At 50.4% G+C, this 11,562-nt stretch overlaps 1 long non-coding RNA gene across 1 annotated transcript; it reads left to right on the forward strand.

Annotated features, from left to right (window-relative positions):
* The first annotated feature begins 1,962 nt into the window (after window positions 1-1,962).
* LOC119317536 lies at window positions 1,963-5,183 on the forward strand. The gene is made up of 3 exons (XR_005153664.1): window positions 1,963-2,233; window positions 2,312-2,993; window positions 5,148-5,183. It is a non-coding gene; the product is annotated as an uncharacterized LOC119317536 (long non-coding RNA).
* Window positions 5,184-11,562: the final 6,379 nt, after the last annotated feature.

The following is an 11,562-nucleotide window of genomic DNA, read 5'->3' on the forward strand; positions in this document are numbered from 1 at the left end:
AGGAGTATGTCGGTGGAGCAATAGGGGGCCCACGAGGGTGGAGGGCGCGCCTAGTGACGAAGCTACCTACCTAGGGTAGGGTCATAGACCTGACCTAGACATCTCCCCCCTAGGACAACACCCTAAAGCCAGGATCATCCAAAGGGTACCATCATCCACTCGACCAGAAACATTCCACTCAGAAGAGTCGATGTCACTCGACCGTCGTAGAAGTCACTCGATGGGCAGAAGAGCTAAAGCCACTCTGCATACGCAATGGTCAAGCATTTACTTATAGACTTAATTGACATTTACAGCACTTTAATATGGGCGTTACCAGTAACGTTCTCTCTTCAATGTACCTTAAACCCTCTGTGTCGTGGGCTAGCTGGGGTCTTGGCGCACTCTATATAAGCCACCCCCCTCCACAGGCACAAGGGTTCGCACCCCCGGTAACACACACACACATATAATCTAGTCGACCGCCTCCGGGCTCCGGGACGTAGGGTTGTTACTTCCTCTGAGAAGGGTCTGAACTCGTAAAACTCGCGTGTACAACTCCTCCATAGCTAGGATCTTGCCTGTACATCCCTACCCCCCATTCTACTGTCAGACTTAGAACCACGACAGTTGGCGCCCACCGTGGGGCAGGTGTCTTAGCGACTTGTTGGAGAAGTTGCGATTTTCCCGATCCCCATCAACATGGTTTCAGGCGGAGGTTTGGCCGAGGGCCGCGAGATCCGTTTCGGTGCGCTCGTGTTCATCGCCGACGATTCCGCTTGGCTCCAGGAAGCGCCACTTGGCGTCGAGGCGCTCCCCGTTCGCGGGGCAACGCAGTTTCGCGCGTGCATCCGTGGCATCCTCCTGCGGCAGCCGTCGACTCAGTATCGGTCGGTTCCTGTGCTGACTTCCCTCCCTGCAGCCCGCCGGAGCAAACGTTTCGGTCGATCGAGGCTTCAGCGGTGGGTGAGGCATGCGGTGGCTCTCCAGTCGGCCACCCCCCAAGTCGCTGCAATCGAGCCCGGCGAAACTCTCTACGGCCTGTTCGACTAGCTCCGTAGAGACTGCATCTGAGTGCGACAACAGCGACCCCGCGGCAGAAGTTTTGATGGTCAATGGACCACGTAGTCCTCCTAGCTTCACCCGTGAAGACGGAGGCGATGGGGACGGTGATCCGTCGCGTGTTTACGAAGAGTACCGCCCCGAACCTCTCTCTTTGCAACGAAGGGAAGAACTTCGCCGCCGGAACATGGATGCGCTTCACACTCCTATCGTTGGAGAAACCCCTGAGGCCCAGGCCTTGGAGGAGGCGTGTAACGCCCCGAGACCGTTGCGCCAGGTGTCTTCCAGTGATTCACTGTGTTGCCATGTATTTTGCTTGCGTGTTGCATCTTATCATGCCATCATCCGCATTGCATCTGCATGTTTTCGAAAACTCGCATCCAACTGGGTCTTCCGGTTCTCTCCGTTGTCCGTTCTGAGCCCAGACACACTTGCACGCGCCCGCGGCACGTCCGAAATATAATTTTGTAAGTGGCCGGAAAATGTTCTCGGAATGGGTTGAAAGTTGGCGTGCGGTCTTATTTTAGTGTAGGAAGACCGCCTGTCAAATTTCATCGCGTTCGGAGTCCGTTTGATAGCCCAACCGTTAAACTATAGCGGCATTATAGTCGGGCACACGTCGGACGTTTTCGGTCTCCGGAAACAGTCGCCGGGCCTCTCTCTCTCTCTCTCTCTTCTCTCAGCTCGAGCCCTTCTGCACAGCCCACAAGTTCCAACCGACCCCTCGCGTGCGTGCCCGAAACTTCCCTGGACCCGACCCGGACAGTTGTCACCGTTGGGTCCGGATCATCCCCAAACATCTACAAAATATCATCGTTTTATTATTTGAACTCCCTAGCCTATTCTTTCTGAACCGTCCGATTTCGATCGGATGATCCAAACTCCCTTTTTTCCTTATATATATAGTCCAACCCCTACCAAATCAAGCCAACCCTAATTTCTAGGGGGTTTGTCCCATCGCCGCCGCCCCTCCACCGAATCCCTCTCGGAATCCTCTCATTCCCCCTGCACCAACCATCAGCCACACCTAGATCCAATCCAACCAGCACACAGCCTCTCACTCCTCTCGTTCCCGAGAGAGAGGAGTTCCTCAGCCCCGATCCAGCGCCTGATCCCCGCCTCCTCGCGCCTCCCTGCATCGCCGGCAGCAACAGCTACCGCTGAACCAGCAGCAAACGCCGTCGCCCTTCCGGTTGGTTCTGCTTTCCTTCCTCCTCCTTTCTCTTTTCCTTCTTCACGCCTCTCATCTCTCCCCTGCTGCTCTTGACAGGGAGCCGACACCCATGGAGCTTGCCGCTGCTTCGTCCAAGCCGCGTCCTCCAGCCGGAGCTCGCCAGCCGCATCGATCCGCCGTGAGCAGCAGCACCAGCAGATGAGCTCCGCTCATGTTCTCTCCTTCCTCCACCTCCTTATGCCTCTCCCGTTTTTCTCTCCTCACACTACGGTCTGTGTCTCCCTTCTAAGCAGGAGCAGCCAGGGACGTCACTCCTCAAGCATCAGCCGCCGCTGACCTCCTCCGTCACGTCTCAGCGCCGGACCTCCGCTTGGCCTTGTTCGTCCGCTGCCTCCTGAAGGCCATGGAGCCTTGCAGCAGACGCCCGCCGTTGCCGCAGCTGCCCCGTCCACCTCGCCCTGCCGGATTCCGACCGGCCGGAACTCCCTGCGCCTCAAGACCGACCCTGCGTCGTCCGCCAAGTGCCCCTGCATCGCGCCAGACGCCGCCCTCCGCTGCTGCGTTGCCGCCGTCCAGCCATGTCGCCGTCCCCCTGCGTCCTCTGCTGCGCGAAGGAGCGAGGAGAATGCGCCCGTTGACCGCGCCCGTCCCTGCCTCGATCCAGTGGGATCGGCAGGGGCTATCCATCCAGCGCCCGAGTGGGCCGGCCTGCCAGCGCCCGAGGCCCAGATGCGCCCCTGCCGGCCTCCCTCCTCCACCGAATGGGCGGAGGCCCATGGTGAGGCCAGCTGCGCGCCCTCCTTTTTTTCTTTTTCTTTTCCATTGGGCCCAGTCAGTTACAGCCCATGTTGTTTTTTTCCTGAACAAATTTGTCTAATATCCAGTGTAAAACAGATTTGCAGAAAAAACCCTAAGCTCCATGCATATCATAACTCACCAACCATGCATCGGATTGAAAAACTTAATATATGAAACTTGCTTAGAATTTTGTGTAGATTAATAATTTGCCACTTTCATCCATGTTTGAAATGTATAAATTGTTGTTTGTGTAGATTTACTCTATTGCCATGCTAAAATGGTTTATTTCATAACTAAATAACCGTAGCTCCAAATTTAATAAACTTTATATGTAAATGGGGTGGGAAAATGCCTTGTTTAACATGGTGACATTGCTTTGCATGTTTAACAACTCTAAAATATGGTTTAGGACAGAACAACACCAAATCTAAAATATGCATATGGAGATTTATCGGAATTGTTGTTCGTTGTTTCCGGCCTCATTTAAACTTGCCTAGATAGGTAGTTTTGTTTTGCTTCACCCCTTGCCATGCTAAACAACATTGAATATTGTTGAGTACATAAGCGAGATCGAACTAAATAACTTGTTGTGGTGTTTTGTCAATATGCAATGAGTTGCATATTGATCTCCACTTAATTTGTAGAATTGCTTGTGCATTTTGCCATGCCATGCCTCATTAAACCGGACATGCATCATACTTGTTTACGCATCGTACCATGCTTATGTGATGATTGTTTACTATGTTGTTTGCTTTCTTTCCGGTGTACTTCTTCTCGGTAATCTGGTAACGTTGCGTTTGTGAGGAAACGTTGGCTACGTCCGTTTGTCTTCTTCATGGACTCGTTCTTCTTTCTTGCGGGATCTCAGGCAAGATGACCATACCCTCTAAATCACTTCTATCTTTGCTTGCTAGATGCTCGCTCTTTTGCTATGCCTATGCTACGATACCTACCACTTGCTTATCATGCCTCCTATATTGCCATGTCAAGCCTCTAACCCACCTTGTCCTAGCAAACCGTTGTTTGGCTATGTTACCACTTTGCTCAGCCCCTCTTATAGCGTTGTTAGTTGCAGGTGAAGATTGGAGTTTGTTCCTTGTGGGAACATGGATATTTGTTGGGATATCACAATATCTCTTATTTTATTAATGCATCTATACACTTGGTAAAGGATGGAAGGCTCGGCCTTATGCCTGGTGTTTTGTTCCACTCTTGCCGCCCTAGTTTCCGTCATACCGGCGTTATGTTCCTTGATTTTGTGTTCCTTACACGGTTGGGTTATAATGGGAATCCCTTGACAGTTCGCTTTGAATAAAATTCCTCCAGCAAGGCCCAACCTTGGTTTTACCATTCGCCACCTAGCCTTTTTCCCTTAGGAGTCGCGCATCCCGAGGGTCATCTTTATTTTAACCCCCCGGGCCAGTGCTTGTCTAAGTGTTGGTCCGAACTAGAGTCCTTTGCAGCGCCACCTCGGGGAAACTTGAGGGCTGGTTTTAGTTGTACGGAGCGCTCATCCGATGTTGCCCTGAGAACGAGATATGTGCAGCTCCTATCAGGATGTCGGCGCATCGGGCGGTCTTGCTGGACTTGTTTTACCATTGTCGAGGATGTCTTGTAACCGGGATGCCGAGTCTGATCGGATTGTCTTGGGAGAAGGAATATCCTTCGTTGACCGTGAGAGCTTGTGATGGGCTAAGTTGGGACACCCCTGTAGGGATATGATCTTTCGAAAGCCGTGCCCACGGTTATGGGAAGATGAGAATTTGTTAATGTACGATTGTAGAGAACTTGACACTTAACTTAATTAAAATGCACCAACCGCGTGTGTAACCGTGACGGTCTCTTTCCGACGGAGTTCGGGAAGTGAACACGGTGTTGGAGTTATGTTTGACGTAGGTTGTTCTAGGATCACTTCTTGATCATAGTTTCTCGACCGTGCTTTGCCTTCTCTTCTCGCTCTCATTTGCGTATGTTAGCCACCATATATGCTAGTGCTTGCTGCAGCTCCACCTCACATACCTTTTACCCTTCCTATAAGCTTAAATGTCTTGATCGCGAGGGTGTGAGATTGCTGAGTCCCCGTGACTCACAGATACTTCCAAACTAATTTGCAGGTGCCGATGATACCGTGCAGGTGACGCAACCGAGCTCAAGGAGGAGCCATTTGAAGATTGTGTTCGTTATGTTGTTCTGTTTCTAGTTGATCAGTAGTGGAGCCCAGTCGGGACGATCGGGGATCTGTGTAGCTTTTGGGGTAGTCTTCTTTTATTTTGGTTCCGTAGTCGAACCTTGAGTGTATTTGGATAAATGTAATGCTTTATTCATGTATCATGTGAAGTGGAGATTGTAAGCCAACTATGTATCTCTTTCCCTTATGTATTACATGGGTTGTGTGAAGATTAACTCACTTGAGACATTGCTTTCAATGCGGTTATGCCTCTAATTCGTGCTTCGACACATGGGAGATATAGCCGCATCGAGGGCGTTACAAGGCGCGCCTGGCCAACTTGGCTGAGCGCACTCGATTGGAGAACCTCCAGCGCGCACTCGACGAGCGTGCTCGGCAGCATGTCCCCGAGTCCAATCGATGCCAACTTTTTCCGCCTCCGACTCAGGTATACCAAACTCCGATCCAGAATCTCGTAGCTGCGGCCCGAATAGCGGAGTCAATCCAACCTTCCCAGTCAGAAGCTAGTCGAGGTTTGGTGTAGATCCGGGCTTTGCTCCGTGCGGCGGGAGAGCAGAATACAACAGTATCTCAGTCGTGGAATAGGATCCATAGCAGATCCATGGTTGCGGACACAGTCCAGTCGGCTCACAGCCCGAGATCGCCCCCGAGGCGTGAAGGACGTGGAGAACGGCGAGATCAGTACAGAAACCGCGAGCAGTATGATCACCGACTCGATCACGATGATCGTCGTCGAGTGCCCACGCCTCTCCCAAGGAGTGGGTCATACGTGCTTCGGCAGCATGATGACAGACGTCCTCACAGTGGCGGGCGAAGGATTCCAGTCGACCCTAGGGAGCCGGGCTTTGATGCGAGATGTATTCTCGTTCAGGGTCTGGTCGACAGAAACAGAGCTCACAGAGAAGGTCATGACAGAGATTTCTCAACCAGCAGCAGGGTACATGTCTCAGGTCCAGAGTGCTTCAGCAGAGCCATCAGGGTTGTGGTGATTCCTCCCAACTTCAGTTGGCGACTGGAGTCAGTAAGGTCACTGGCGAGTCCAAGCCTGACACTTGGCTTGAGGATTATCGAGTGGCTGTACAGATTGGTGGTGGCAATGATGAAGTGGCCATGAAGCACCTTCCTTTAATGTTGGAGGGCTCAGCCAGAGCGTGGCTGAATCAGTTAGCGCCTGGTAGTATTTATACTTGGGAAGATCTTGCCCGAGTATTTGTCAGAACATTTGAGGGTACTTGCAAACGGCCAGCAGGGCTAACAGAGTTGCAGTGTTGCATTCAGAAACCGAATAAAACTTTGAGAGATTATATCCAGAGATGGATCATGTTGCGCCACACAGTGGAGAATGTGTCGGATCACCAGGCAATTTGTGCCTTCAAAGAAGGCGTTAAGTATCGGGAGTTGAATCTGAAATTCGGTCGGACAGGAGATATGACTCTGACTCGGATGATGGAGATTGCCACCAAGTACGCGAATGGTGAAGAAGAAGACCGACTCCGGATTGGCAAGCACAAAACAGTCGCCCACGAAACCGGAGGAGGGAACTCCAGTCGGAAGCAGAAGCGCAAAGCCGAGCCAGCCGCTCCTGGTGAAGCCTTAGCCGTTACTCAGGGAAAGTTCAAAGGGAAACCCAAAGGGCCGTGGAACCCCAAGAAAGTGAAAGATCAAGATGGAAATGATATGCTAGATTTACCATGCCACATTCACACCAAAAAAGATGAAGAGGGTAATTTCATTTACCCGAAGCATACCACTCGACAGTGTCGACTCCTAATGCAGCAATTCTGAGAGAAACAACCCAAGGAAAAGGAGAAGGAAGCGGACAAAGTTGAGGATGAGGAGGAGGACGATGATGGTTACCCCCACGTCAATTCCACTCTGATGATTTTCGCTGATCTTGAGAGTAAGAGTCGACTGAAAGTCATTAACGGAGAAGTGAACATGGTCGCTCCGGTGACACCCATTTATTTGAAGTGGTCGTAGACTGCTATTGCCTTCGACATTCCGATCACCCAGCGCACATAGCCACCCCTGGGAGGCAAGCGCTGGTGGTCGACCCAGTAGTCGAAGGCACTTGATTGACTAAGGTTCTGATGGATGGTGGCAGTGGTCTGAATATACTATATGCAGGGACGTTGAAAGGAATGGGCATTCCGATGTCCAGACTCAGTGAAAGTAATATGAGTTTCCATGGAGTTATTCCTGGCAAGAAGGCTGCGTCACTCGGTCAGATGGCCCTTGATGTAGTTTTCGGTGATTCCAAGAATTACCGCAAAGAAAAGTTGACATTTGAAGTTGTGGATTTCCCGAGTGCTTATCATGCTATCCTAGGCAGGCTAGCTTATGCACGTTTTATGGCTCGACCATGTTACGTGTACCTCAAATTGAAGATGCCTGGTCCTAAAGGGATGATAACTATCACTGGCAGTCAAAAGAAGGCATAAGAGTGCTTCCAGAAGGGCTCAAAGATCGCCGATGCACAGATGGCAGTAGTGGAGTTGCAGGAATATCAAAAAAATGCAGATCCGAGTGATTTGTTGCGAGCTAAGAAGCCTGCCACAGATTCAGCATTCCAGTCGTCTGGTGAAACGAAGCCGATTCATATTCATCCAACGGATCCCAATGTTGCTCCGACTCACATTTCAACAACACTCGACTCCAAATAGGAAGAAGCGCTCATCCAGTTAGTCCGTGAGAACTGGGACATCTTTGCATGGAAACCTTCTGACATGCCAGGTGTTCCCAGGGGACTGGTTGAGCATCATTTACGAGTCGACCCAAAGGTGAAACCAGTCAAAGAACATCTTCGACGGTCCGCCGTACAGAAGAGGAAGGCAATCGGTGAAGAAGTGGCTCGGTTTCTGGCAGCTGAGTTTATCCGAGAGATTTACCACTCCGAGTGGTTAGCTAATGTTGTCATGGTCCCAAAGAAGGACGACTCGCTTCGCCTGTGCATTGACTTTAAATATATCATTCGGGCCTGCCCAAAAGATCACTTTCCTCTCCCTCGCATCGACCAAATAGTCGACTCGACTGCGGGGTGTGAGCGTTTGTCCTTTTTGGACGCTGATTCCGGGTATCATCAGATCCGTCTGTATGGACCCAATGAGATAAAAACAGCTTTCATCACCCCATTTGGGTGCTTCTATTATGTCACTATGCCATTTGATTTGAAGAACGCTGGAGCCACATTCATGCGGATGATTCAGAAGTGCTTGCTCACTCAGACAGTCGGAATGTGGAAGCATACATGGATGACATTGTGGTCAAGTCACGTAAAGGTTCCGACCTAATGGCTGACCTTGCTGAAACCTTTGCCAACCTCAGAAGGTATGATATCAAGCTCAATCCATCAAAGTGCATGTTTGGAGTTCCAGGCAGAAAATTACTCGGTTTTCTCGTTTCCGAACGAGGGATCGACGCTAACCCAGAGAAAGTGGGTGCCATACTCCGGATGAAACGCCCTGTGCGTGTGCATGATGTCCAGAAGCTTACTGGTTGTTTGGCTGCCCTAAGTCGATTCATTTCTCGCCTCGGTGAAAAGGCACTGCCTCTTTACCGACTGAGGAAGAAGTCAGATAAGTTCGAGTGGACTCCTGAAGCTGATGCAGCATTTGCAGAGCTCAAAGCCCTGCTTTCCACCCAGCCGGTGCTTGCTACTCCAATCAGCAAAGAGCCTTTACTGCTTTACATTGCAGCCACTGGACAGGTTGTCAGTACAGTACTTACGGTCGAGCGGGAAGAAGAAGGAAAAGCCTACCAAGTTCAACGCCCAGTATACTATGTCTCTGAAGTTTTGACTCCATCAAAGCAAAGATATCCACATTATCAGAAGCTTGTTTATGGGATTTATATGACCACGAAGAAGGTTGCACATTACTTCTCTGATCACTCCATTACAGTCATCAGCGACGCTCCATTATCAGAGATTCTGAACAACAGAGATGCAACTGGTCGAGTGGCAAAGTGGGCGATTGAACTCCTTCCCTTAGATATCAAGTTCGAGGCAAAGAAAGCTATCAAGTCCCAAGTAATAGCGGATTTCCTCGCCGAGTGGATTGAACAAAAATTGCCGACTCAAGTTCACTCGGAGCACTAGACCATGTTCTTTGATGGTTCCAAGATGCTGAATGGTTCCGGTGCTGGGGTGGTACTGGTATCCCCCCGAGGAGACAAGCTCAGATATGTTCTCCAGATTCACTTTGATTCCTCCAATAATGAAGCAGAATATGAAGCACTCTTGTATGGGTTGCGTATGGCCATCTCACTTGGCGTCCGTCGCCTCATGGTCTATGGCAACTCAGATTTGGTAGTCAATCAAGTGATGAAGGAGTGGGACGTCAGAAGCCCAGCCATGACTGGTTACTGCAACGGGGTGAGGAAGTTGGGAAAGAAGTTTGAGGGGTTAGAGCTCCATCATATACCCCGACTGAAAAATCAAGCAGCAGATGATTTAGCAAAGATAGGCTCCAAGAGAGAAGCTATTCCCAGTAATGTGTTCCTGGAGCATATTCATGCACCTTCAGTTCAAGAAGATCCCTTCACTGAAGAGCCCCCGCAGCCTAAGAGTGCCACAAATCCGACTGAAGTCGAGGTCCCAGCCGTGGTCGACTTGATCATGGAGGTGTTGGTCATCAGTCCCGACTGGACGGTGCCATACATTGCATATATCCTTAGGAAAGAGCTCCCAGAGGATGAAGAAGAGGCTCGACAGATCGTCCGTCGATCCAAGGCCTTTACTGTAATAAGAGGACAACTGTTCAGAGAAAGTGCAACTGGAGTCAGCCAGAAATGCATAACGCCAGAAGAAGGTCGAGTGATCCTCCACGACATCCATTCAGGGACATGTGGTCACCATGCGTCCTCTCGGACCATTGTGGCTAAAGCATACCGAGCTGGATTTTATTGGCCACAAGCAAATGAAATGGCGAAAGATATAGTCGATAGATGTGAAGGCTGCCAGTTCTACTCCAATATGTCACACAAACCTGCATCAACCCTGAAGACCATTCCACTCGTCTGGCCCTTTGTTGTTTGGGGATTGGACATGGTTGGTCCACTGAAGACTGGTAGGAGTGGCTTCACTCACATGCTTGTAGCAGTCGACAAGTTTACCAAATGAATCGAAGCCAAGCCTATTAAGAATCTTGAGGCTAGTACTGCTGTCAGCTTCATCAGAGAGTTGACATTCAGGTATGGGGTTCCGCACAGCATCATCACTGACAATGGATCGAACTTCGATTTTGATGAGTTCAGAACTTTCTGCGCCTCACAAGGCACATGAGCCGACTATGCTTCAGTCGCCCATCCCTAGTCGAATGGAGAAGCAGAAAGAGCAAATGGCCTGATTCTCAAAGGACTGAAACCCCGACTGATGCGAGATCTCAAGCACGCAGCGGGCGCCTGGGTTGAAGAACTTCCATCAGTTCTTTAGGGATTGAGGACAACTCCCAATCGGTCGACTGGCCGAACTCCATTCTTGTTGGTCTATGGGGCTGAAGCTGTTCTACCGAGTGACTTGCTCATAATGCACCACGAGTTGAGCTCTTCTCTGAAGATGAAGCCGAACAAGCTCGGCAAGACGCAGTCGACCTCCTAGAGGAGGAAAGAGAGATGGCCTTGATCCGGTCGACCATTTATCAGCAAGACTTGCGTCGATTCCATGCTAGACACGTGAAGGGTCGAGCCTTTCAAGAGGGTGACTTGATTCTTCGAGTGGATCAGCAGAAACCACACAAGCTCGCCCCGGCTTGGGAAGGTCCCTTCATTGTCACCAGAGTGCTCCACAATGGAGCATACCACCTTTACAATGTCGAGCATAAGAAGGACGAGCCACGGGCTTGGAATGCGGAGTTGCTCCGCCCCTTTTATACTTAAGTACTTGCTTGAATAAAATGTAATAAGAAATACCTTTGTAATTTGTTTATCAAAGACAAGAGCTTTACAGTCCTCTTGAATGACTGTTGTTGCTTTTATTTGCGTCTGAAATCCCCAAGTGGATGACTTAGCTGCGAATCCGTTTCGCCTAAGTTCAAAAGAAAATCCTACTGAGTGATGAGCAAGCCTCTCACTCGGGGGCTTAGCTGCGAATCCGTTTCGCCTAAGTTTAAAAAATCCTACCGAGTGGTGAGCAAGCCTCTCACTCGGGGGCTTAGCTGTAGTCCAGTACTCGCCTAAGTTTGTAAAATCCTACTGAGTGGTGAGCAAGCCTCTCACTCGGGGGCTTAGCTGCAGTCCAGTACTCGCCTAAGTTTGTAAAATCCTACTGAGTGGTGAGCAGCCCTCCCACTCGGGGGCTTAGCTGCAGTCCAGTACTCGCCTAAGTTTGTAAAATCCTACCGAGTGGTGAGCAACCCTCCCACTC

The sequence above is a fragment of the Triticum dicoccoides genome, chromosome 6A, assembly GCF_002162155.2.
Source record: "Triticum dicoccoides isolate Atlit2015 ecotype Zavitan chromosome 6A, WEW_v2.0, whole genome shotgun sequence".
Lineage (NCBI taxonomy): Eukaryota > Viridiplantae > Streptophyta > Magnoliopsida > Poales > Poaceae > Triticum > Triticum dicoccoides.